We start from the raw sequence: 23,367 nt of genomic DNA on the forward strand, positions 1-23,367 counted from the left end.
TTGTAATTTTGGTCTTTGTTGTAACTATTGTAACATTTCCATTTTATGGAAGTGTTGCAACGATATAGAAATGGAGGAAGTACTACGTATGAAAGTAAAAAAAACCACCGTAAAAAAAACAAATTAAAACTATTTAATAAACATCAATTCTTCCCCTCAAAAAACATTATACACATGAGTTCTCACTATTTTATTTTGGTTTATATAATATCAGCCGATTACTACGAGCCATCCCTAAATGTCCCTCACCAAGGCAACAAGCCATCCGAAGGCAACGTTGTGGTGCTATCGCTAGGCGGCAAGGCAGCAGCATGGGCCACAGGGGCACCCATGGGCGTTGACTGCAGGAGGATCACCCACCCCCTATAGAGAATTATTTTGTATTAGCCATAAATTCATTGTGAACACCCACTTGACAGTAACTCAATAATGGGTTGTTTGGTGGGCCAAATGAACTTGGATTGGGCTCAAACTAGGGGGACCTACATATTTTGGCCCAATTAAGACAATGGTTGAGCCAGAATTGGGTTTTCAGTCCCGTATGGGCCTGAAGGTGCATCAAGCTTCTCAGGATGCCTCCGAAAGGTTCTTGAGTGCTCTTGGGCATTCTAGCTTAGTTTCTCTAGAGTGTTCTAGTATGGATGACTCTAGAACACCCTTGTACATATTCCTAAGTATTTTCTAGAAACCTCGTATTTTCTGGTTCCTTGGAGATGGGAACATTCTAGATTCTTAGAGAGAACTCCTTTGAAGGAGCATTGTAGAAACTTCTAGAGTAGAAGTCTCTAGGGCATCAAGGACCTATAAATAGGCCTTGGCATTCATTCACTCTAGAAAAAGGGTTTATAACGATAAACTTTTTCATCGTTATAAGTACAAAAAGTCGTCATTAAAACCTTTAACGACGAACAAAGTTCGTCGTTAGTTTTGACGCAATAGCTTCCGACGTTATTAGCATTAACGTCAACGTTGGACGTAAATTTTACACGACGGAATTATTGTTTGTCGTTACTTATTAACGACAAGATTGTTCGTCGTTATTTATTAACGACAAAATGATTGTTCGTCGTTATTATGTATTCAATGACGTCGAACAAACAACAAATAACGGCCAACAAAGTTGAAAGTAAAAAGAGAATCAAATTTACCCAATAATTTTAATTATCGTCCAACAACGACAAAATATTACGACGTTAATGAACTATAAAATAAATATATTTTGTCATTAATATGAAAAATATTTATAACCTGCAATTTATTCAATATCATAAAAAGTATATAGTAATACACTGAATTTATAATAAACGTAATGAATCACAAAAGATTTGTAATAAACAATTCAATGTGAGTCAAAACAACCAAACCAACCAACCAAACTTGTTCTATACTAAGAGTTAAATCTCAATAGTTTCTTATTCTTAATAAAAAAATAAGAAAATTTGCACCGAATATCTAAAAATGATGTGTAGCAGTTTCGACCTATTTTTGCATTTCTGATCCAGCTTGTGAAATTGGAATAGTAACATTAAGTTGAACCAATGCATCTTGCAACATTTTCATTTTAGGCTCAACCAAGCTAACACGTTCCTTCATTTCATTGTTCTCATCTTGTAATTCTTCCATGCGATTTGCAAGAACTTTATTCTGTTGGTTGGTAGCATTCACTTTAGTTTGAAGTTCAACTCTACTGGGTTATGGTCCTTTACATCTTTAAGCTTTAGTCTTCCTCCAAAACCTACAACCCGATCTCGAGATTTTGATTTAATAACCTGTTGTTATACCTAGTAGAACAAAGAGAAATTACATTAGTAACATGAAAAATACATTTGCAAATGGCTTGGCTGATCTTTCTGCTATCTATGAGCGAAACTAGAATTAGCAGAGCACATGAGCCGCTACCATTACCTGACAAGATGAGCAACAGTAGCAAAACAGCAGTAGCGGGGCATTAATGATACCTCTAGCTTGTTTAAAGACCTAATACCTTATTTAACAATAAGCTGGTAGTGTCGTCAGCAGGTTTAACTAGCACCTAACAAGTTTTTAAGGTGTTTGTCTAGTAGTTAGCAAGTTCTTAAGGTGTTTAGAAAAGTGATTGCCCCATTTTATAAAGCGAAAGTGACTCCAATTCTTCTAGCCAACCAAACCAACATATCAGATAGATTTTAAAATTTGAATTTGGTTAAGAAAATAAGATAAAAGGCCCTTAGCATAGGGGTTCAACAACATAACTACAGTTTGGCATGTAAAAAGGGTCAGGGAAGATAAACAATAACTAATTTTTTATCATTAAAGGAATAACAAAATCATGCATTCTATGAACATACCTACTTTTGTATCATCATGCATCTTAGAGGGAGCTTAGTTCCTTTCTTGTGAGTCGAATCGATTCAGGACACATCAACCAAACATAAATATAAAATGTCACCTTGTTTTTGAAAACCCGTTTTTTCCTGGTAGGGTTGCAACCGAGATTAAGACAACTTTCAGCTAAACCAGAAGCTGCCATAACTAGCACCAAAACAACCTCCCTACTGCCGACCAGAACAAGCCCACCTCACCTTTGAACCCCCAAAGTAGCTGATGAAACACTGCATCAGCACTGCAGAAAAAAATTAAAAATTGAACTCAAAAAACAAACAGAAAATTAAACTCAAAAAACAACCAAACTAGTCAAAAAACCGCAACAGTCTTCCATTACTCTGAAGTCAGAGATACTATTCAGCGAACTTCCTTCGTGATGATCAGTTCATGATGAAAAAAATCAACAACCCACAAGGCATTACTTCTTCCTCGGGAGAATAACCAACACAACATGAACAACAAATGTATTCCCTCATATTTTACTTAAACCCCACTTACAAGTGAGAGCATGTAGCCGATAATCGATCTGGTACACAAACTCTTGGTTTTGCCTGAACATTTCGGCTTCGAGAAGGACGGGCACTCAAACCTACTTCAAACCCTAGTTACCAAGTTGAACAAAGAAGACTACTAAAATTTATCCCAAGCCAATCACAAAAAACCATTATTAAGTTACCCATCTTACAAAACAGCCCAATGTTATCTGCAACAGACCTGCAACACCCTAAGAACATCTTCTGAAATATAATAGAAAACTAAGATATTCCTCTTCTAGTAACAAATCTCAAGCTACGTCTGTGGTCTGCACTAATAAAGAACAAATTGGTTTGACACAAATTTTTATTTATTACGAATAGTTGGATCCAAATTGAAAATCATACTCCATATACTTGAAGCCAACAATATAATAATTCAACTAACATACAACTGAATAGAATCTAAATTTTGTAAGCTAAAAAAAATACTAGTATAGTTCTACAACATTGAATAAAAATGAAAAGTACAAGTCTTAAAAAATACCTCATTTAGACGGCTTCACTTCGTAGTTTATCATAATTTTTAGCTTACCTCTCATTTTCAGTCGTCATGAAATATTGACCACAGATTTTTGTTCACTGCAATGACAATTAAAACAAAGATAATTTTAAATAAGTAGCCACCATAATGAAGGAAATGTGTCCTTCACCCAAGGTGCATTACTCTAATACCAAGGTTCAGATTAATTACGAACAATAAATTTAGTGAGATCAAGTGACCGGAACAGCTAGCTGGAGCAATGCTTTCGATCAGTGAATTCTAATCTATATTAGGCTCACATCTTACTCTTGACTGAACCTATAAGGCCACACCAATGGCATGTAACAGATCACGGGATTAAATGAATCGAAAATTCATTTAATAGCTTTTCGGAAATTACTTCCGAAAAACATAAATATACGATATGACGTTGGATCGGAATCATATATCGTATCGTGAATATTCGTAAGCTAGGAGAAACGAATAATCGTATCGTATTACGGTGATTCGTCAAGTACGATACGATAAACAATAGCCATAAGGCGTTGGTCGAGAATATGAGCCGAGACGAGGCTGTCGGCCCATCGAGCCAAGCGTGAAAGGCTTGGTCGTTTGCGCGCGCGGAGAGCAGCAAGGCAGCAGGCAAAGCAGCGAGGCCCAAGGCCCACGGCTGCGATGCCCGTGTGCGCTGCTCGTGAGCTTTGGTGCGTGTGTGTGGCCGATTGAGGCCTTGTGCCTTGGTCTGTCATGTTATAACCTAAGGGTTATAACACACCACCATTAACTTATGTTTTTCCAACCCTACAGAATTCTAATTCTATGTAAGTTTAGATTAACCTAAATTAAAGAGAACCCTAATTCTCTCTTTGCCTTCGTTCATATTGTTCTTCCCAAAAGCTAAAAACTCTTGAGTATGGTCTAAGCTACGAATCTCAAGACGGATCTGAACGTGTCGGTGAACCAAATAGAGGAACGACAATTGGAGTTATTTGTTCGTGTTCGTGAATCGATAAACTAGGGAAAACACGCTTCGAATGTAAGTTTGCTTAATCTGTACTTTATACATGCTTCTTGGCTTTGGGGATTGTTCCGCACATGTTAATATGTATTTAACTGTATTCCCCTACACTGGTATCATGAGCCTTATGTATTAAAGTACTTTTTAGCATGATTAATATGTTTTTGTATGCTGTCGAAATTTTCTAATTTTTTAATGAATTTACGAAATATTTTGGATGATTGGATGAATCGTAGATTATGTTATGAATTCAAAGAGTGTCGGAATTTCGATTTTTCTGACCCTTATCTGATTGAAAACGATTTTCTAAGATCAACTCATGAGAACAGAATCGCAAAAACAGGCCTCGAAGTTCGAGTTTTTGGGAGTTCTTGTTAATTAACTAATTAAATTAACAATTTTGGAAAGTTTTTCAATTAATTTCACGACCTAAACTACTCGGAATTGATTGAAATTTTTTCCTACTGTTCTTGGGTATATTTTAAATGATGGTAAAATTTCCAGCCATAAATGTTAAGTATAAACCCTAATTTTATTTTCCCTAAATTTGTAATTTTTAGATTGTAAATTGATTTTTAAAATAATCTAGATCTGGAAATTTGGTTAATTGGGAAAGGGAGTATAATTTCATGATAAGTGGCAATTTTTAAAAATTTATTGGAATAAAATTTTGATTCGATCCGTTAATTGTAATTGTCACTTAAACCAAATTGGTAAAAATCTGAAATTTAAATGTTTAGAACGATTTAAAATTATGGATTAGATTATGAAAAATGTTCAAATTTTTGTTGACATTGTTCGTTCGTTAAATTTGAATATTGTTAGCTAAGATTTAATAAATTTTGCAAAATTGGATTGTTGGAAAATTTAATTAAATCACCCACTTTGTTATTTTTCGAAAATAAAAACGATTTATTTTGTTAATTTCAAGAAAAATAACTCATGCAAATAAAGTTTTGTGAAATTAAATTATTATTTTTAATTAGTTGGCTCGTATGGCACGAGCTAAAGGCGCAGAATGAGGGGTGTGCGATGCGTGAGGCTTGGCGTAGCCCATGCGCGCTGCCTCCCTGCAGCTTGGAGTAGCAACGCGAGGAAGCCAACAAGCAAGCTGGGCGTGCCAGCGCGCGCGGGCCGAATCAGCGAGCAAGGCAGTCGATGCCTTGGCTTGCGCGCAGCGGCGAGCAAAGCAGCCAGCAGCAGCATGTGGGATGTGGTGCTGTGCGGTGGGCTTTGCGAGGGAGGGGCATTGCTCCTCGTGGCCTCGTACGGCCACAACGCACTTGGCGATGTTGGGCTGGGCGCAAGCCTAGCCCGTGTTGCACGAAATTGGCAATTTTGTTCGTTTGGGATTTAAATTTTATTTTTGCATGAAAATGGCTAACGGTGGATATTTATTTAATTATTTTATTTAACATGGGTCGGGCCGTGAGTTTAATTAAATATTTAAAATTAAGTTATCCAAAATAAAATGTTGGTTTGAGTGGGAGCCGCTTAATGAAATTAAAATGAAATAATTATTTCTAATTATTTTCGTAGGGCACTATTATTTTAATAAAATTAAATTTTGATTAGAATAAATTCTAAAGATTAATAATTCGAAATTGATTAATCTTTTAGGATGCGTTTTATGTGAATGTGATTTTTAAATAAATCATGTAAATACTTGCATATTTATTTGGGAAATTCGTTTTAGGATACGAATGGATGAATGCATAGAATGTATATTTTATGTAATGCAGGTACTCAAGTGACTAGTATGGCCAATCTAGGATAGTTAAATACGGTATGCGAACTGTGTTATCTTTGAATGTAAAAAAGTTTTAAATATGGTCTCCGTACCATTGAAATTTTGATGTAACTTTTAATTATTTCAAGTATTTCTAGTTTAGAACTTTAAGTTAGCATATTGAATGAAGTTCAAGACGATGCCAAGCTAACAAGGTGAAGAAGAATGGATGCTTCATGACAAAGTTTTGAGCCATACTAGTTCACCAAAGTTTATTTATGCACTATATATATTGGGAATGAATGTATATTATGCATGAATGTTGTTTGTATGCTCGATTAGATTTGGTTCACTAAATAATCGAACCAACATAGAAACAACTAGGTCCAAAGTAATATTGAGTTTAAATTTGCCTTCCAAATCAAGCACTTACAAAAATCTAGGGATCTAAGGTAGTAGGTTTCCGCCAAAGCGAGGTGCTATTTTAGTTAACTTAGATGGTAAGGTATCCCAAAGGAACACGTTGATTGTGGTTTTAACTCAAACAGCAATGGCATATGTTGTGGAAACGGGATAAATTATGGTATTAATTTATTAACCAAGAGTAATTTCGAGATTACTAACAATAGGTTTTTCTTACCTAGAATCTTAAAAGACTTAAGACATGCCAAAGCTGCTTAAGGATTTAGGACTTTTAGGGTCTTGGAATCGTTTCATTCATTTTGGACCATGTTTTGCTTTTGCATGAATGAAATGTTTAATAGCTTTAATGATTGCATGTTCGCATTTATTTCAAAGTTATTAAATATTATGAATGGTTATTTAATTTATTGTGAATTCTATTCAAATGTAGAATGTCTAAAACAACAATCAAATAATCGGAAATTCTGGATGTCGAGTTAAACTTGACTAACTTTCTTAAATGGGAAAGGAAACTTATCGAAGTTTTAAATGTTAACGACGTGCGCTATGTCATCGAACAACCTTTTCCTAGCTATTATGCGCGGGGTATTACTCCAGAAAGGAACAGAAATTTGGCACTTCACAAGTACCTTATCTCAGAGTTTATCCTAAAGTCTATCCCGAAAATTGGAGAGGGAGGTTCATTACCTATGAGCCTCATGCACTCCTAAGTCAACTAAGGGATAGATGTCGTGTGAGGTATCAACCCAAGGGCCAAACTATTGGAAACGGGGTTGATGAATTGGCTAGATCGTGCCCGGTGGTCGAGCTTCTAGAGGCACAAGAGCACATTTACAAGGCTAAGATGGACAGAAACACAACAATTCGGTCTCATGTGAATATGATGACTGGATTATTCTTCACAATTGAGAGACTTGGTGGTTCCATCAGAGAGCCAATAGCTATTGCACTTGTGTTGAATTCCCTTCATAGGGATTATGAGGGGTTTAAGATGCACTATCTCTTTAATTAGAAAGAGAACACATTCAGTGAACTTGTGGAATTACTCGAGAAATGCTAGAGAATCCTTAAGTTCAAGCAAGACCCTTTAAATGTGAAGTACACTAAATTCAAGAAAGTGTGCAAGGGGAAGAAAAGCAAGGATGCATCTTCATCCACTCCCGGAGGGTAAATGGCGCCTTCCAAGAGCAAGATGAGGATGAAACTCTTCTCCTTCTACATCGCAATGCTTCAATTGTAATGAAATTGGTCATTACCAAAGAAACTGCCCTAAACTAAAGGAAGAAAAGAAGGACGGAAACGTCGCTTCTCCTTCAGGTATGTATGTTATACATTGTAATCTTGCTAATTCTACTTCTTAGGTATTAGATACTAGTTGTGGCTCACACTTATGTTCCAATTCGCAGGGACTAAGGAGAAGTAGAAAGCTTGATAAAGGCGAGATGGATCTACGTGTGGGAAATGGAGCACGGATTGCTGCATTAGCCGTAGAATCTTATTTTATACCTTTTCTTAGTGTTTTTGTTTTGGAACTAGAAAACTGTTACTATGTTCCTTGTATCACCAGAAACATTATTTACGTTTCAACTTTGGATTCTAAAGGTTTTAGTTTTCAATTAAAAGACAATAGTTGTTCTTTTTCTTTGAATGGGATGTTTTATGGTTCAGCACAACAAGAAAATGGTCTATATGTGCTAGATACGAGCAAACACATTTAAAACATACATACCAAAAAGGCTAAAACTGGTGATTCTGATCTCACATATCTGTGGCATTGTCGATTAGGCCATGTAAACACAAAACACATGGAAAGACTTCAAAGGAAGGGCATTCTAGAATCATTCGACTTAGAGAAGATTGATCAATGCGAATCCTGTTTACTTGGAAAAATGACAAAGCGACCTTTCTCAAAGGTGGGAGAAAGAGCAAGCGAACTACTAGGGCTAATACATACGGACGTATGTGGGCCTATGAGTACGAAAGATAGAGGTGATTTCAGCTATTTCATAACGTTTACGGGTGATTTCAGTAGATATGACTATATTTACTTAATGAAACACAAGTCTGAATCGTTTGAGAAATTCCGAGAATTTCAAAATGAAGTAGAGAATCAACATGGCAAGAAAATCAAAGCTCTAAGATCAGATCGAGGAGGTGAATATCTTAGCCACGAGTTTGATGATCATCTAAAAGAATGCGGTATTCTTTCTGAATTGGCTGCTCCGGGGACACCTCAATGCCATGGAGTGTCGGAACGGAGAAACTGGACCTTACTCGTTATGGTCAGGTCAATGATGGGTCAAGCCGAACTTCCTTTGCAATTTTGGGGACATGCGTTGCAAACGACAGTACTCACACTGAATCGTGCTCCGTCAAAAGCTGTTGAGAAGACTCCATACGAGTTATGGATTGGGAAACTTCCAAAGCTGTCTTTTCTAAAGATTTGGGGTTGCGAAGCATATGTCAAGCGATTAATTTCGGATAAGCTCGAACCAAAATTTGACAAATATTTCTTCGTTTGGCATCCAAAAGAAACAAAGGGGTATTACTTCTACAACGAGTCGGAGAACAAAGTATTCGTTGCTCGTGATGGTGTCTTTTTGGAAAGAAATCACATTTCCAAAATGACAAGTGGGAGAATAATAGACCTCGAAGAGATTCGAGACGAACAACGAGACAAGAACTCTTTAGAAGCAGTTCAAGGTGAAGAACCTCCAAGGCCTTTAGAAGAGCCAGTGGGAGTAGTTCCTCAAGACGTTGTTGCCCCTCGTAGGTCACATAGAACTAAGGTTCAGCCGGACAGATGGACAGACGTCCTCTTGACTGAAAACTTCTTACATATTCTCATATTAGATAATGATGAACCTATGACCTACAAGAAAGCTATGACGAGCCCATGCTCTACTAAGTGGTTAGAGGCCATGAAATCTGAGATAGACTCCATGTCTGAAAATAGTGTCTGGGATTTGGTAGATTTGCCGGATGGGTTTACACCTATCGGATGCAAATGGGTCTTCAAATTGAAGAAAGAAAAGGATGGAATTGTATACATATACAAGGCTAGATTGGTAGCAAAAGGTTAGAGGCAAGTTCACGGTGTTAACTACGATGAAACCTTTTCTCCAGTCGCTATGCTTATGTGTATTCGGATAATCCTTGTGATTGCCGCGTTTCATGACTATGAAATATGGAAAATGGATATCAAAACTGCCTTCTTGAATGGAGTTCTTGAAGAGAATATGTTTATGACACAGCCGAAGGGTTTTGTCGATCAAAATAACCAAAGAAAGGTATGCAAGCTTAAGAAATCCATCTATGGATTAAAGCAGGCATCAAGGAGCTGGAATAAACGATTTGATGAAGCAGTCAATAAGTTTAGCTTCATCAAGAATCAGGACGAATCTTGTGTATACAAGAAAGTCAGTGGGAGTAAAATTGCATTCCTAGTCTTATATGTAGACGATATATTTCTAATTGGAAACGACATTCCTGTGTTAGAGTATGTAAAGACTTGGCTTGGAAAGTCATTTTCAATGAAGGACTTAGGAGAGGCACAGTACATATTGGGCATCAAAATCTATAGGGATAGATCTAAGAGGATGAGTGGACTAAGCCAGAGCACTTACATTAACAAAGTTCTAGCTAGGTTCAATATGATGGAAGCCAAGAGAGGCCATCTACCCATGACACATGGAACATATCTAAGCTAGACTCAGTGTCCCAAGACATCTGATAAGCATAAAAAAATGAGTGGAATTCCATACGCTTCGGCTATTGGATCCATCATGTATGCAATGATTTGTATAAGGCCCGATGTTTCGTTCGCACTTATTGCAACGAGCAGGTACCAGACGTACCCAGGTGAGGCGCATTGGACTGCTGCCAAGAATATCCTAGAGTAAGGATCAGTTTCTGGTCCATGGTGAAACAGATGAGTTAATTGTTAGAGGCTATACGGACGCAAGCTTTCAAACCGACAGAGATGATTTCAGATCACAGGCTGGGTTTGTGTTCTGCCTCAACGGCGGAGCAGTAAGCTGGAAAAGTGCTAAGAAAAGCACTATTGCGGATTCTACAACTAAAGCCGAGTACATTGCTGCCTCAGAAGCAGCAAACGAAGCTATTTGGATTCGGAAGTTCATCGAAGAACTTGGTGTTGTCCCCTCCATTAAAGGACCAGTGGCTTTGTATTGCGACAATAGCGGAGCCATTGCCCAGGCAAAGGAGCCTAGGAGCCACCAGAAGTCCAAGCACGTACTGCGGCGATTTCATATACTTCGAGAGATCGTTTAAAGAAAGGAAATCGAGATTTGCAAGGTTGGAACTGACGACAACGTCGCGGATCCATTGACTAAACCGTTGCCACAAGTGAAACACAAAGCACATGTAGCAACCATGGGAATCAAGCATGTTGGAGAATGGCTTTGATTTTCTAAGTATTATTTTAGAACATCTGTTAGATCTATGTTTAAAACAATTGGTTTAACCATTTCATATTTATGAAATTTATTTATTTCATATTCATTTAATTGTGGTTTAGAATTAAATGATAAGTCCATGTGATTCAAATCATCCAAATGGGATGTCAAGATGGATTCTTCGACAAAGAAACACCCATAAGTGAACTTGAATATTGAAGTCACAAAGGATCCCTAATCCAGGTCATTGAAAGGTGGACGACCAATGACTAATGAAGATTAGATTGCAAGTAGATTTCTAGTTCGGTTTCTTGAACTAGATTGACTGGATGTCAGAATCTTTTGCATAGATACTTATTGGATCTTGTATCGGATTAACCAGGAGAACACTTTAAGAGATTAAAGTCATGTCATAAGGAGTTCTCATTAATGCTGATTAGAACCATTCCTCAGAACATGAGTAATTATGATTGCTCGTTTGAGGATTAGTTCGCTCTCCTCGCAAAATATCGCACCGTAAAAGGAGGCTATAAAAGCAAATATTGGGCGTACTATGAATCAAAGTGAGTGTTCATAGATTGCAAGAATTGATTTTCCTCCTATTTTTGATAGGATATGGTGTTGTTGTGTAACAAGGCCTCTCGGAGAGTTAGATACTGTGAAAATGCATGGCCGTGCTCAGAATGGTTAAGGATTAACCTTCTGTAAAAGTTTAACAGTTGAACTCAGTAATCCGAGAAAGAATTCTGGACCTAATAAGGATGGCTTGGATCTTACATTATGTTCAACAAGTAACACTAAGAAACAAAGGAATGTGAATGCACACTTGTTTGAATGACAAGTGGGAGACTGAAGGAAATGTGTCCTTCACCCAAGGTGCATTACTCTTATACCAAGGTTCAGATTAATTACGAACAATTAATTCAGTGAGATCAAGTGATCGGAACAGCTAGCTGGAGCAATGCTTTCGATCAGTGATTCTAATCTATATTAGGCTCATAGCTTACTCTTGACTGAACCTATAAGGTCACACCAATGGCATGCATGTAACATGATCACCAGATGAAATGGATCGGAAATTCATTTAATAGCTTTTCGGGAATTAGTTTGGAAAAACATAAATATACGATATGACGTTGGATTGAAATTGTATATCGTATCGTGTATATTCGTAAGCTAGACGAAACGAATAATTGTATCGTACGACGGTGATTCGTCAAGTACGATACGATAAACAATAGCCGTAAGGCGTTGGTCGCGAATACGAGCCGAGACGAGGCTGCCGACCCATCGGGCCAAGCGTGCATGCGCACAAGGCCAACAAGCCAGCTGCTCGCCTGCAGCGAGGAGCCAGCCCGCAAGGCTTGGCCATGTGCGCAAGCGGAGAGCAGCAAGGCAGCAGGCAAAGCAGCGAGGCCCAAGGCCCACGGCTGCGATGCCCGTGTGCGCTGCTCGTGGGCTTTGGTGCGTGTGTGTGGCCGGTTGAGGCCTTGTACCTTGGACGGTCATGTTATAACCTAAGGGTTATAACACACCACCATTAACTTATGTTTTTCCAACCCTACTTCATTTTAATTCTATGTAAGTTTAGTTTAACCTAAATCAATGAGAACCCTAATTCTCTCTTTGCCTCCGTTCATATTGTTCTTCCGAAAAGCTAAAAACTCTTGAGTATTGTCTAAGCTACGAATCTCAAGACGGATTCGAACGTGTCGGTGAACCAAATACAGGAATGACAATTGTAGTTCTTTGTTCGTGTTCATGAATCGATAAACTAGGGAAAACACGCTTCAAATGTAAGTTTGCTTAATCTGTACTTTATACATGCTTCCTGGCCTTGGGGATTGTTCCGCACATGTTAATATATATTTAACTGTATTCCCCTACACATAATCTATGATATATAATTACACAGTAACAGTAGTGAAAGTTGGTATGTACCTAGAATGTCAAGTTCCCACAAACAATCTTGCACAAACTATCCATGATTTCCCACCTACTATAAAATTACTCAACCAGCAAAAATAAAATCTTGTGCCATCCCAATATGTAAAAAGTATTGTGAAGCGGAGGAAGTATAAACTATATAATTGTTGCCCACAAGTAGTTGGAAAGTTACCCTTTAGCAGGCACGCAAATGAAATTTTTGAAGGCTCAACGAGGGAGGGGTATCATAGTTAGATCATGATCATGAATTCAAGATAGTATCAACAAAGTTTATTGCCCTGATTAATGAGTAGCTTACTTGTTGAGAGTAGACCATCTAAAATTTTGAATGACTATTGATGATACCACGTAAAATCCATTGGGTGCAGACATACACTGATAACTTTCTAAGGCGTGCCCTATGGCCTCTGGCTATATGAGTTTGAGGAAATTTAATAATTCCTATGAAGGGTTTATATGGTTGGACGAGAGATAATCAACATATCGACAAATACTTTGCACTATGCTATTCCAAAAAAATTATTCTGAAGTATTATATAGTTTTCATTCTTGCACATAGTTATTTAGCAAGGATAATATTGAATCAAAACTAAATGTGCAATCAGCAAACTCCTAATAACTCTATTATTTGGGATAATGAGGGAAGGTTCAAATAAAAATTGAAACTCTTATTTGGGATTATGAGGGACTGGTCAAGCATCTCAACTCGAGCAACATGCAACGACTAAGCATTCAAACAACTTAAACTTAAATACACTAGGAAATAAAACAACTTGGAAATTCGGCACACAACATGGTCAATCAATCCCTTAATAAAATTATTAACAGGGCAAAATACACAAGGATATAAATTTACTTTGACATAGTAATCTTTACGGATGCGGCAAGAGATCTGAAATCCTCCCCAAACAATGGCCTTGAACTTGATTTTACCAACATTGAGTTCTTCAGGTGTGAGGGGCCTAATGATAAACCAATACATATCATCAAATAATCACCAAGAATATAAACGACAATCCAAATTCACAAATTAGATAAACAAAATTGTTAAAACCTTAGCTTAATTCACTAATATTAATCCGAATTATAGAAAAAATTGTCGAGAAACCCTAATTAAAATTCTCACTCAGCATTCACGAATTGAAATTGAAAGTAGATAATTGAATGGAAACGGACCTATTCTTCAAGTCTTCAACATATTAAGCAAGGTGGTTTCCCGGAATTATCGACAACTAATAACAAGATCTTCGCCATAATCCAAGTTAAGCAAGCAAAAACATCGTTAAACCAATGTATCAAAACAAATGTTTTTCCCAAATCATATAAAACAAAGAAATCTAAGGCATAAAAATCGACAAGAAAAAAACCCCAACATATAATATACAATCAGATGTGATTAAAGAAAAAGAAAAAAAGAATCACCTGGATTTATATATTCTTGGAACTGATGGAGAAAATTTTGAGAGGCACAAAATTGTTAATTTTTGAAACTATAGGATTATGAGAGTAAATTTTGATAGTGGCCGTAATCTGATTGAGTAACGAGCGCTTTAGCTTCCCTTGCTATGGTTTTACTCAATTTTCCTCTAATTGAATAACCCCGCATTATCGATTTATGCAAATTAACGATGAACAAAAGATTTTCCTTTTTTTCTTTTCAAATGTAAAATGCAATGTTAACGACCGCCGCCAGTACATGTCGTTATAAGATGGCAGAATGAAGTCATTAACGACCAATTTTTAATTTGATCGTTATTGGGTTCTCGTTAAAGGTAATAATTCTAGTAGTGATTTATACAGACCATCAAAAACTTGTAATTCTCTCTCTCAAGCAATACAAAGAATTCTTTAAAAGCCAATCACTTATGCCTTAGAATTTTCCTCACTTAAGCTTTCGTACCATTACTTAGCATTAGCCGAGCATCGAAGTGCCTTGAATAGTTAGTCCGACGGGAGTGTGGCGCTAGTAGGTAGCGTGTAAGACTAAGTAAAATAGTCATCATGTGACACGTGGTAACATAGCAGCAACGATGGTAACAGAGCAGCGACGATCGTAGGGGCGGTCTTGCAGAAGTTGTGTTGTGCTAGCTGATGTGTGAACGAATTGAAGGTTAGGTGCCGAGCAATCTGATCATGTCGGGAAACAAAGAGAGTGTTGTTGGAGGGTCCACAATCGAGGAAACTGGGCAAAAGACTAGTCGGACCAGCATGCTTGAGGATCGGATGACCAAGACGGAGGTAACCGTGGCTGATCTCCAAGACAACGTCATGCAAGCGGAGCAAAGAGTCGAGGAGTTCAACGAGACGTTGGATGAAATCGATGGACGAGTCAACAACCTTGAGTTGGGTGCTGCAGAAGTGAAGGAGGCAACCCTATTTCTCGTTAATGAGGTTGCCAACGTTTTACTTAAAGAGATGAGTCAGCTCAAGGAGACGCTGATGGGCAGCTCCAGGCCATCCGGGAGTGGCTTGAGTCCATGCAATCGGACGTCAAAGATGAAAAGCGACAGTGGTGGGAGGTGCCACTATGCGGGGGGGGGGGGGGAGACCAAGGTTGAAGGTGCCTGAGCTGCCTAGGTACCATGGAAAGCGCGATGCTAGGGAGCTCGACAACTTCCTATGTAGCGTTGAGAAATATTTCAGCACGATGCACTTGGATGATGACAAGTCCAAGATCTTTATTGTCACCATGTACTTAGGGGATGATGCCATCCTATGGTGGAGGAGGCGTGACTTGGATATTCGGAAGGGGATTTGCTCGCTTAAGATTTAGGACGAGTTCAAGGCCGATTTCAAGAGGCAGTTCTATCCGGAGAATGATCAAGAGTAGGCGCAGAAGACGCTACGTGGGCTGAAGAAGACCGAGATAATCAAGGATTATATCAAGCAATTCATCTCACTCATGATAGAGATCAGAGCTGCCGGAATTGACTCAACTCATCTACTCTATGGATGGGTTACAACGATGGGCTGAGCAAGAGCTAAAGCGACGCTATGTACACACACTTGCGGAGGCCATCGCGGTTACCGAATCCTTGTTCGAGTACAAAGCTGATCTGAAAAGGACCACGGGAGGCAGCAAGACTGGCGGCGGTAGCATAGGAAAGGGTGGGGGAGCAAGACCAACTGGAAGCAACATCAGCGGTGGAGGCAAGCCGTTCGAGAAGAGGGACAAAGGTAAAAAATCTTTCTCGGAGAGCAAAGTGAAAAACCGTGACTATTTCTTGAGCAGAGGGCCGCACTGGGCTAGGGAATGCCCACGGCGAAGCAAGATCAACGTTATACTTGCTAGAGCGGGTGGATTGACCGGGGAATTGTTGAGGGAGGGGCGGCAAATGGGGACTTTGCGCTTGCTAAGAAATGTCAAGGCTACAGTAGAGGAGCCTAAGGGAAGAGGCAATGTGGCCAAGGTAAGTACGCTGCCCCGCTCGAAGAAAACCCTTATGTTTGTTAAAACCCTGGTGAATGGTAAAGCTTCAAAGGCACTCGTCGACACAGGTGCAACACACAACTTTTTTGCTTTGACGGAGGAAACAAGGTTGGGCTTACGATACACCAAGGAGCCAGCCACGTTGAAGACCGTCGATACTTTCCACGTGCCTATCCATGGTGTAGCTCGAGATGTCTCCCTTCGTTTGGGTGAATGGAAGGGGACGGTGGATCTGACCGTCATCACTATGGATGACTTCTCGATGGTGCTGGGATTAGAGTTCATGGACACGGTGGCTCCATGGACCATGCAAAGGGACGAGATGATGATTATCGCAAGGCATCAAGAGGCTTGTTCAGTCCTTGTTTCTCGCGAAGTTGTTGAAGCCAAGATGTTGTCGGTTGTCCAAGTGAAGAAAGGCATCAAGAAGGAGCAAGCAACATTCGTGGCTACACTGATCGAAGAGGGGCCTCAACCCAATGAGGTTTCGAAGGAGGTAGCTGTGGTGTTAAAGGAGTACGAAGATGTCATTCCCACTTAGCTACCCAAGAGGCTTCACCCTAGAAGGGAAGTTGATCCTATGTTCAAGCTGGAGCCAGGGGCTAGGTTTCCAGCCATGGGGCCTTATCGGATGGCACCGCCGGAGTTGGAAGAGCTACACAAGCAACCCAAGGAGCTGTTGGACGCGGGATTTATTCGACCATCCAAGGCCCATTCGGTCCACCAGTGTTGTTCAAACGCAAGCACGAAGGGTCCTTGCGTATGTGCATTGACTACCGGGCACTAAACAAGGTAACCATCAACAACAAATATCCGATCCCCTTGGTTGCCGATTTTTTCGATAGGCTCGGTAAAGCCAGGTACTTTTCTAAACTTGATCTCCGATCGGGGTATTGGCAAGTTCTCATAACCGAAGGAGATGAACAAAAGATGACATGCGTCAGTAACTATGGGTCTTATAAGTTCTTGGTGATGGCTTTCGGTCTCACTAATGCCCCGACTACTTTCTGCACTTTAATAAATAGAATTTTCCAGCCTTTTCTTGAATAAATTTTTAGTCCTCTATCTCGACAATATCTTCGTGTATAGCGACAAATTGGAAGAACATGTGCATTAGTTGCGACATGTTTTTCAAGCTCTACGAGAGAGAAAGTTGTATGTGAAGCTGGAGAATTCTCGTTCGCTCAAGACGAGGTGTCTTTCTTGGGTCACCGTATCAAGGCTGGCAAGATCATGATGGCGCGGGACAAAGTGCAGTCCATTAATGAATGGGATCCACCCAAGAATGTCTCGGATGTACGGTCGTTCCTTGGGCTGGCAAACTATTATCGGAGATTCATTTTGAGCTATTCGGCAAGAGCAGCCCCATTGACCGATTTAGTGAAGAAGAAGGTGCAATGTCATTGGAGTGAGAAATGCCAAGAAATGTTCAATGATTTGAAGAAAGCAGTCACCGAAGAACTTGTCTTGGACTTGCCCGATTATGCTAAGCCGTTCGAGCTTCACACCGATGCATCTGACTTTGCCATCGGAGGGGTGCTTATGCAAGAGGGGCATCACATAGCTTATGAGTCTCGCAAGCTCAATGATACCGAGAGAGGGTATCCAGTACACGACAAGGAGATGACAACCATCATCCATTGCTTACGGACTTGGAGGCATTATTTTCTTGGGAGTCGGCTCACCATCATGGCCGACAATGTGGCTACGAGCTATTTCTAAAATTAGAAGAAGAGCAGCCCCAAGCAAGCTCTGTGTCAGGATTTCTTGGTGGAGTTCGACTATGTCATGGAGTACATGCCGGGAAAAGTTAATGTTGTTGCTGATGCTCTTAGCCGGAAGGCTATGCTCTCTAGGGCAAGCAGTGCCGCTAGCAACCTTCTTGATCGGATCAAGAAGAGGCCTTCTCAAGACCCCTTTGCCAAGGGACTCATGGAGATGGACAAGGAACGGAAGACACGACGATTTTGGGTAGAGGACGAGGTGCTCTACACCATCGGTCGTTTCATCTATGTGCCTAAGTCGGATAATCTTAAGCGGGATATTATGAAGGAGTGCCACGATTCAATGTGGGCTGGACATCCGGGGATGCAGCGGACATTGGCACTCTTGGAGGTAAACTCTTATTGGCGTCATATGCGGGCCGATATCGAGGTCTATGTGAAGACTTGTCTTGTGTGCCAGCAACACAAGATAGACCAACGTGTGCCGGCAGGACTATTGCAACCTTTGTTGGTTCAGAAAAGGCCATGGGAAAGTGTATCGATGGATTTAATATCGGCCTTGCCCAAGTCTGATGGGTATGGCTCTATTATGGTTATGGTCTATCGATTCTCGAAGTACGGAACTTTCATAACTGCCCCACGGGATTCCATGGCCGAGCAAGCCGCCAAGCTATTTTTCACGCACGTGGTGAATTATTGGGGCTTGCCTCGTAGCATCATCAGTGATCGGGACTCGAGGTTCACGGTAAAAATTTGGACGGAATTATTTAAGCTCTTGGGTTCGGGTATGCACTTCTCGACAACATTACCCACAAAGAGATGGGCAACCGAAGAGGGTGAGTGCCGTGTTGGAGCTATATTTGGGGTACATTGTGGGTGTCAACCAGAGGGAATGGGCCAAGTTGATGGATGTGGATCAATTCTCATTCAACTTGCAGTGGTCAAGTCGATGCAACAAAGTCCGTTCGAGATCGTCATGGGCCAACAACCATTGACTCCACAAGCAGTTGCGTCGGGCTAAATGGGCAACAACCCCGCTGCATACAAGCTTGCACAAGGGTGGCACGAGGAAATTGATATTACAAAGGCATACTTGGACAAGCCATCTAAGAAGATGAAGAAGTGGGAGGAAAAGCATACGCGCCCTCTCGAGTTCCAAGTGGGCGACATGGTCATGGTTAATTTGCTGCCACAACAGTTCAAGGTCTTCCGCTCGGTGCACAAGGGTCTAGTGAGGAAGTACTGTAGGGGAATACAGTTAAACATAATAACATGTGCGGAACAATCCCCAAAGCCAGGAAACATGTATAAATCACAGATTAAGCAAACTTACATTCGAAGCGTGTTTTCCACAATAATCCGTCAACGAACACGAACAAAGAACTCCAATTGTCGTTCCTCTACTTGGTTCACCGACACGTTCAGATCCGTCTTGATTATCGTAGCTTAGACAATTGATCAAGAGATTTGCCTTTTGGGATGAACACACTATGGAGGCACAGAGAGAATTAGGGTTCTCTGTTTTCTCCTAGGGTTGTGTGTAATCTGAATTGTGATTGTACTAAGTTGGAAATTAGGTTGTAAGGTTATTTACATAACCTTACTAACCGACCAAGCCAAGAGGCAAGGCCGGCTAGCAAGCCCGCAAGCCAAAACACACGGACACGCACAACCAGTGGGCCGTGGGTCGCGCTGCTGCTGTGTCGTGGTCTCGGCCCGCATGCACGCGCACAGCTCCGCGCCACAAGGGCCTCGCTGCTGCTGCGTTGCTTTGCTTGCTCGCCCATGCACGCGCCCATGGGCCTCGAGTGCTTCGTGCACTCGGCTCGTGGGCCGCTCCTTGTATTCGCGATTAAATATATTTCCAATATATTTATTTATCGCTTCGTATACGACGAATCACCGCCGTACGATACGATTTATTCGTTTCGCCTAGCTTACGAATATTCGCGATACGATATACGATTCCGATGCAAGGTCGTATCGTATAATACGTTTCCAACTTAAATCCCGAAAAGCTATTAAATGAATTTCCGATTCATTTAATCCGGTGATCTGTTACGTGTCATTGGTGTGACCTTGTAGGTTCAGTCAAGAGTAAGTTGTGAGTTCAATATCCATTAGAACTCACTGATCGGAAGCATTTCTCCAGCTAGCTGTTCCGATCACTTGATCTCACTGAATTAATTGTTCGTAATTAATCTGAACCTTGGTATTAGACTTAATGCACCTTGGGTGAAGGACATATTTCCTTCAATCTCCCACTTGTCATTCAGACAAGTGTGCATCCACATTCCTTTGTCGCTTAGTGTTACTTACTGAACATAAGGTATGATCCAAGCCATCCTTATTAGGTTCAGAAGTGTTTCTCGGATTACAGAGTTCAACTGTCAAACTTTTGCAGAAGGTTAAGCCTAACCATTCTGAGCACGGCCATGCATTTTACAGTATCTAACTCTCCGAGAGGCCTTGTTACACAACAACACCATATCCTATCAAAGATAGGAGGACAATCCATTCTTGCAATCTATGAACACTCATTTTGATTCATAGTACGCCCAATAACTGCTTTTATAGCCTCCTTTTACGGTGCGACGTTTAGCTAGTATCAAGGCAAACTAATTCTCAAACGAGCAGACATAATCGCTCATGTTCTGAGGAACGGTTTCTAATCACCATTAATGAGAACTACCTATGACATGACTTTAATCTCTTAAAGCGTTCTCATGGTCAATCCGATACAAGATCCAATAAGTATCTATGCAAAAGATTCTGACATCCAGTCACTCTAGTTCAAGAAACAGAACTAAGTAATCTACTTGCAATCTAATCTTCATTAGTCATTGGTCGTCCACCTTTCAATGACCTGGATTAGGGATCCTTTGTGACTTCAATATCCAAGTTCACTTATGGGTGTTTCTTTGTCAAAGAATCCATCTTGACATCCCATTTGAACGATTTGAATCACATGGACTTATCATTTAATTCTAAACCACAATTAAATGAATATGAAATAAATAAATTTCATAAATATGAAATGGTTAAACCAATTGTTTTAAACATAGATCTAACAAATGTTCTAAAACAATACTTAGAAAATCAAAGCCATTCTCCAACATGCTTGATTCCCATGGTTGCTACATGTGCGTTGTGTTTCACTTGTGGCAACGGTTTAGTCAATGGATCCGCGACGTTGTCGTCAGTTCCAACCTTGCAAATCTCGATTTCCTTTCTTTCAACGATCTCTCGAAGTATATGAAATCGCCGCAGTACGTGCTTGGACTTCTGGTGGCTCCTAGGCTCCTTTGCCTGGGCAATGGCTCCGCTATTGTCGCAATACAAAGCCATTGATCCTTTAATGGAGGGGACAACACCAAGTTCTTCGATGAACTTCCGAATCCAAATAGCTTCGTTTGCTGCTTCTGAGGCAGCAATGTACTCGGCTTCAGTTGTAGAATCCGCAATAGTGCTTTGCTTAGCAATTTACCAGCTTACTGCTCCGCCGTTGAGGCAGAACACAAACCCAGACTGTGATCTGAAATCATCTCTGTCGGTTTGAAAGCTTGCGTCCGTATAGCCCTTAACAATCAACTCATCTGTACCACCATAAACCAGAAACTGATCCTTAGTCCTTTTCAGGTACTTTAGGATGTTCTTGCCAGCAGTCCAATGGGCCTCACCTGGTTCTGACTGGTACCTGCTCGTTGCACTGATTGCGAACGAAACATCCGGCCTTATACAAATTATAGCATACATGATGGATCCAATAGCCAAAGCATATGGAATTCCACTCATCTTTCTACGCTCATCAGATGTTTTGGGACACTGATTCTTACTTAGATATACGCCATGTGACATGGGTAGATGGCCTCTCTTGGCTTCCATCATATTGAACCTAGCTAGCACTTTATCAATGTAAGTGCTTTGGCTTAGTCCAATCATCCTCTTAGATCTATCCCTATTCATCTTGATGCCCAATATGTACTGTGCCTCTCCTAAGTCCTTCATTGAGAAACACTTCCCGAGCCAAGTCTTTACAGACTCCAACATAGGAATGTCGTTTCCAATAAGCAGTATGTCGTCAACATACAAGACTAGGAATGCAATTTTACTCCCACTGACCTTCTTGTATACACAAGATTCGTCCTGATTCTTGATGAAGCCAAACTTATTGACTGCTTCATCAAATCGTTTATTCCAACTCCTTGATGCCTGCTTTAGTCCGTAGATGGACTTCTTAAGCTTGCATACCTTTCCTTGGTTCTTTTGATCGACAAAACCCTCCGGCTGTGTCATGAACACAGTCTCTTCAAGAACACCGTTCAAGAAAGCAGTTTTGACATCCATTTGCCATATTTCATAGTCATGAAAAGCGGCAATCGCAAGGATTATCCGAATAGACTTAAGCATCGCAACTGGAGAAAAGGTTTCATCGTAGTCAACGCCGTGAACTTGCCTGTAACCTTTTGCTACCAATCTATCCTTGTATATGTATACAATTCCATCTTTGTCTTTCTTCAACATGAAGACCCATTTGCATCCGATAGGTGTGAACCCATCCGGCAAATCAACCAAATCCAAGACTTGATTTTCAGACATGGAGTCTATTTCAGATTGCATGGCCTCAAACCATTTAATGGAGCTTGGGCTCGTCATAGCTTGCTTGTAAGTCAAAGGTTCATCACTATCCAATATGAGAACGTCTAAGTTTTCAGTCAAGAGGACGCCTGTCCATATGTCCGGCTGAAAAATAGTTCTATTTGACCTACGTGGGGCAACAACGTTTTGAGGAACTACTCCCACTGGCTCTTCTAAAGACCTTGGAGGTTCATCAACTTGAACTGCTTCTAAAGAGTTATGAGTTCGTTGTTCGTCTCGAATCTCTTCGAGGTCTATTATTCTCCCACTTGTCAATTTGGAAATATGATTTCTTTCCAAAAAGACACCGTCACGAGCAACCAATACTTTGTTGTCTGACTTGTTGTAGAAGTAATACCCCATGGTTTCTTTTGGATACCCAACGAAGAAACATTTGTCAGATTTAGGTTGTAGCTTGTCCGAAATTAATCGCTTGACATATGCTTCGCAACCCCAAATCTTCAGAAAAGACAACTTTGGAAGTTTCCCAGTCCATAATTCGTATGGAGTCTTTTCAACAGCTTTTGACGGAGCACGATTCAGTGTGAGTGCTGCAGTTTGCAACGCATGTCCCCAGAACTGTAAAGGAAGTTCGGCCTGACCATATCGAGTAAGGTCCTATTTCTCCATTCCGACACTCCATTCCATTGAGGTGTCCC

The 23,367-nt window shown here is 40.3% G+C and overlaps 1 long non-coding RNA gene across 1 annotated transcript; it reads right to left on the bottom strand.

The window, feature by feature from the left end:
- Positions 1 to 13,599: 13,599 nt before the first annotated feature.
- LOC130468983 (uncharacterized) lies at positions 13,600 to 14,603 on the bottom strand. Its single transcript, XR_008929354.1, has 3 exons — positions 14,339 to 14,603; positions 14,093 to 14,161; positions 13,600 to 13,878 (listed from the first exon to the last, which is right to left on the bottom strand). It is a non-coding gene; the product is annotated as an uncharacterized lncRNA (long non-coding RNA).
- Between the last annotated feature and the right edge of the window lie 8,764 nt (positions 14,604 to 23,367).

This window comes from Spinacia oleracea, chromosome 3 (assembly GCF_020520425.1).
Source record: "Spinacia oleracea cultivar Varoflay chromosome 3, BTI_SOV_V1, whole genome shotgun sequence".
In the NCBI taxonomy this organism is placed as follows: Eukaryota; Viridiplantae; Streptophyta; class Magnoliopsida; order Caryophyllales; family Amaranthaceae; genus Spinacia; species Spinacia oleracea.